General features: G+C 34.8%; 1 non-coding gene across 1 annotated transcript; it reads right to left on the bottom strand.

The window, feature by feature from the left end:
* Positions 1-4,759: 4,759 nt before the first annotated feature.
* LOC126005419 (U2 spliceosomal RNA) lies at positions 4,760-4,951 on the bottom strand. The gene has a single exon (XR_007494518.1). It is a non-coding gene; the product is annotated as a U2 spliceosomal RNA (small nuclear RNA).
* Positions 4,952-5,311: the final 360 nt, after the last annotated feature.

A 5,311-nucleotide genomic window follows, 5' to 3' on the forward strand; every position in this document is an offset into this window, starting at 1 on the left:
TTAAATGCATTATATCTAAATTATATGGTGCATATTTAATCTGCTTAAAAACAGACTTCAAATATTTTAGAGGGAATAATTTCAGATAACAAAAATATATGTATTGTTTCTTTTAAACATATTTCTAAGTTAAATAATAAATCGAAACACATATTAGTTTTAAATATCAAGAGGTGAGAAAAAGATAAATAGGAAAGCCTTCCCAGTCTTCAGAAGGTAATCTGGACTTCCATTATTTTGAATATCAGCAATTTAAATAAAAATGGCTACACTTGGTATAAATATCATCTTCTTTTACTTAGACATTGAGTTTAAATGTGTGTTCAGAGTATATATTAAGCATATGTTAAAGGTATACATTCTAACAAGGTCTACTAATTTTTCTTTTGAATTAAGAAGTACTCAGCCTCAGAGAGATGGTCCTACTTTCATGATTTGAAAGTGGGAGTTACAGTTTGATTACCGAAAAGTCTAGATGCTTCTTTTTTTCACCATTATATCATGTCTTCTATTGTTTTGTCACTTTTTATACCAGGTATAAGATTTACCTTCTTATCTTTTTATTTCTAATTTACATTTCTTAGTTTACTCTTCCATTTTTCCATATTACTATCAACACTAATATCTCATATTTTATAATTTAGTACTATCCTATCATATAATGTAATGTATGTACATACATATAACTTCTTTACAAAATTATTATTACATTTGCATTGGGTTTTGGGTTTGTTTACAAGTATTGGTTTTTATAAATAGAAATAAATGACAGTCTGTTTAAATCTTTTGACTTAGTACTCGTTTTAGGTGTTTTTTTTTTCTTTTGGAATATTTAGAAGGGGTATTTATGATTTTATATTCTCTTTTTGTTTGTTTTATTTTGTTTTGGTTTTGGGCCACAGCCGGTGACGCTCAGAGGTTACTCCTAGCTATGTGCTCAGAAATCGCTCCTGGCTTGAGGGACCATGTGGGACGCCAGGGATCGAACCGAGGTCCGTCCTGGGGTCAGCCCCATGCAAGGAAAATGCCCTACCGCTCTGCTATTGCTCCGGACCCTGATTTTTATATTCTTTGTTTTTGTTTGTTTATTTGTTCTTGGGTCACACCCAGCGGCAGCGATCAGGGGTTTCTCCTGACTCTGTGCTCAGAAATCACTCCTGGCTTGGGGGACCATATGGGAAGCCTGGGGACTGAACCAGGGTCCGTCCTAGACTAGCGCAGGCAAGGCAGACACCTCTACCACTTGCGCCACGGCTCCGGCCCTGATTGCATTTTTTGATGAGTTGTGTGAGTACTTATTTTAAACAGTTTAGATTCTAGAACTTGGTTAGAAATAAAGTGTATGAGTATAGTCATACAAAAATTCACAAATGTTTTTATAGTAGTTTGTTTTGCAGTGTAGAAGATTTTTAGTTTAATGTAATAACATTCATTTTACTGTAATTTTGCTTTTGGGACTACATTCAGCTGTTCTCAGACTTAATCTGGTCCTCTGCTCCGGAATCAATCTTGGCAATGCTAAGGGGACCATCTATGGTGCCAATGATCAAACCCTGGACAGCAAATGCCAAAGTCCTCAGATCAACCTTATCTCTCTGGCTCAACATTTGTTTATTTTTCTTGTATTTGCCTTGAAAATGTGGTTGAATCACCGAAGATATACTGGACCAAATATAGTGGAGTATATTTTATGAACTAGATATAACAGTTGATTCTTTAATATATTTTGAGATATCATTTGTGCCAGATGAGTTTGGTGCAATTTCATTCTTTTGCAGATAATCAGTTTTCCCAGGCAACTTATTGAAGACATTTTATTCCTCCAATTTCTTCTGTTTCCTTTTATGTAAATTAGCTTAATTATATATAACAAAATTATAACATTATAAAAAATATATATTGTTTATAAAAGATTACATAAAATATAGTATATATTAACTAATATACAAATACATATAATTATTTAAGATATTTTACAGTATAATGTAATATGATATGATTCAAATAATATTATATATGATATAAATTATTTGCACAATTTTAGCTAAAATTTATATATGTATAAAATTATGCACACCACACACATCTACTCTTGATTTTATTCCCTTAGTTCAAGTGTCTGCATGTTTCTAATACCACAATGTCTAAATACTAAGCTATTAAAATGTAATTAGAATGTAATTTAAATGTAAGAGGACGCAATGCTTTTCTCATATCATTCCTCAATACTTCTTTTCTTTTGTGTATAAGTGGTTAGATTTTATTTAGGGTTTTATATAGTTTGAAGTGAATCTATATAATGCTTTTAATGGATGTTTATTTTAACTGTAGTTCTTCCAATATATTAACATGAGATATTTTTAAGTTAACATGTTTTTGTTTTTGTTTTTGTTGTTTTTTTTTGGGGGGGGGAAGCCACATCCGGTGCTGCTCAGGTGTTATTCCTGGCTCTGCACTCAGAAATCACTCCTTGCAAGCCCTGGAGACCATGTGGGATGCCAGGGATTGAACATGGGTCATCAGAGTGCAAGGCAAATTACTCTAGCTGCTGTGTGATCCTTCTGGACCCTATATTTTTAATTTTATTTTAATAGTGACATATTTGGGGCCAGAGAGATAACATGGAAGTAAGGCCTTTGCCTTGCATACCTAAGATGGGTGGTTCGAATCCCAGCATCCCATATGGTCCCCTGAGCCTGCCGGGAGTGATTTCTGAGCATAGAGCCAGGACTAACCCCTGAGCACTGCCGGATGTGGCCCAAAAACAAAAACAAAAATAAAAAAATAGTAACACATCTTGTAAACTTTCACCTTCTTAGTTAATTTGATTGCAATTTATTTGTTTCATTTTTGGTATTTGATCTTAGGGTCATACTGACTGGTACTAAGGACCTACTCTCAGTTCTATCTGCCCTCAATGAGCACCCTTGGCTGTGCTCAGTGCATATGAATTCAGATTAAAATCAGACCTTCTAAGTGCATTGTCCATGCATATATGCGGTGCACTGAACTATCTGAACAGTGACCTTTTTTTCTTACAAATGAAATAACTTTTAAAAAATTAATTCTAGTGTGTTGTCTAATATGCAAATGAAGTTCATTTTGTACATTGATTTTTGTCTCTGCCTCTGGTATAGATTTATGATTGCTAATTATTTGTGGTGGAATATTTATTTATTTTATCATGTTGTTTGCATATAATCAGAGCTTTATCACTTCTTTAGTATGAATCACTCACTTTAGTTTCACTTCCTTGCCTAGTTTCGGTGGCTAGCTCTTTAAATATGTTATTAAGTAAATTGAGGACAGTAGAAATCATTGTCCACTGATTAATCTTAGGGGAACTGAAGAAGTTCTTGATGTCATTGTTCTTATGTGTTGTAGCTTTTATTTATATTTTACTAATTTTTATTCTAAATTTTGTTATTTCCTTCCTCTTATACTTTGTTATCATTTGTTCAACTTCTCTTAGTTCCTTAAGATGTGAAGTTAGGATATTTGAGCCTCTTATATTCTGATATGTCTGTATAAATATGCACATCTGTCTTAGGATTGCTTTTCTTATGTTCACTATGTATTTACAATTCATATCTTGTATCTTTCTTGAACTCTTCTGCATTTTTATTTTAAGAATAAGTCTAATCTTTATTACCTTACGAATTCAAAATATTTTATATAATCTCAATTTTTATTACTTTTACTGTCATCTGTTTTGTATTCCAACATATGGTTTCATCCATGTACAGTAGAAAATAATGTGTATTCTGTTCTGTTCCTTTCACATAGGAAACCCTGTAAAAAATCTATTAAGTATCCTCTTTAAAAATGATGCCTTGGGCCGGGCGGTGGCGCTAAAGGTAAGGTGCCTGCCTTGCCAGCGCTAGCCTTGGACAGACCGCGGTTCGATCCCCCGGTGTCCCATATGGTCCCCCAAGCCAGGAGCAACATCTGAGCACATAGCCAGGAGTAACCCCTGAGCGTTACCGGGTGTGGCCCAAAAACCAAAAAAAAAAAAAAAAATGATACCTTAATTATTCATCTGCTTGTTTTATTCAGTTATGGTAACTGGGAACAAAATTTATTACTTCTACCATTGCTGTGCTGTTCTTAATATCTGTCTTCAGGCTTGTTTCTAGCTGATTTTTACTTTGTATCTGATTCATCTTGTGCACACATATTAATGATCATTAAGTCTTTTTTTTTGGGGGGGGGGAGTTTGGTTTTTGGCTTTTGCGCCACACCTGGTGATGCTCAGGGGTTACTGGCTTGGGGACCATATGGGACACGGGGGATCAAACCACTGTCCATACTAGGCTAGCTCAGGAAAAGCAGATGCCTTACCGCTTGTACCACTGCTCCAGCCCCAATAATTAAGTCTTCTTAATGCATTTCCCTTAATAATAGCTATGCCTGAACCCATTATTAATTTTAGTTTTGGCAATCCTAATTGTTTAAGGTTACTATTTGCCTGAATATTTTTCCCACCTTCTACTTTAAGCTTTTGTATAACCCTAAAGTTCTTCTGGCATTCCTATGTGCTGTAAAAGGTTAGATTAAGTTTTCTGACACCTACAGACAGGATGGTGTATTTTTATTGCTGAATTTAGGCCATGTGACATTTAGTGAACTTATTTAAATAAGTTAAATAAACCCTTAGTGTTTATTTGTAAGACAATCTTTGTTTCTATAATATCATTTTAATGATTTTTTTCTAAGAATTTTTATTTCTTATTTTAGAAAACAGCTTTATTTTCCTCAAAGGGGCTTCACTGTAATAACAAGTACTGCAATACCAGGTCAATGTGTAGCGTTGATGTAGCGAGCTACAATTCTGACACTTTGCTCAAAATTATTCATTTAATATATTGTCCTTTAATAGGGAATATATCAGTTATTAAACTGATGAGAACAGATACTACACTTGATCTTTAGCCAAAGAACAAGAAGAGATCTTCTTTTAAAAAAATTTTTTGTAGGGCCTGGAGAGATAGCACAGCGGTGTTTGCCTTGCAAGCAGCCAATCCAGGGCCAAAGGTGGTTGGTTTGAATCCCAGTGTCCCATATGGTCCCCCGTGCCTGCCAGGAGCTATTTCTGAGCAGACAGCCAGGAGTAACCCCTGAGCAATGCCGGGTGTGGCCCCCCACAAAAATTTTTTTTGTTATTTCTAATAATACTACTTAAGCACCATTGTTACAAATATGTTCGTAGTTGGGTTTCAACATAAATTGTGCACCCCCATTCATCAGTGCAACCTTTCTATCACCAATGCCCCACATCCTCCTCCTTCCCCTCCCCGACCTCTCTTTGAGA

The sequence above is a fragment of the Suncus etruscus genome, chromosome 3 (assembly GCF_024139225.1).
Source record: "Suncus etruscus isolate mSunEtr1 chromosome 3, mSunEtr1.pri.cur, whole genome shotgun sequence".
Classification (NCBI taxonomy): domain Eukaryota; kingdom Metazoa; phylum Chordata; class Mammalia; order Eulipotyphla; family Soricidae; genus Suncus; species Suncus etruscus.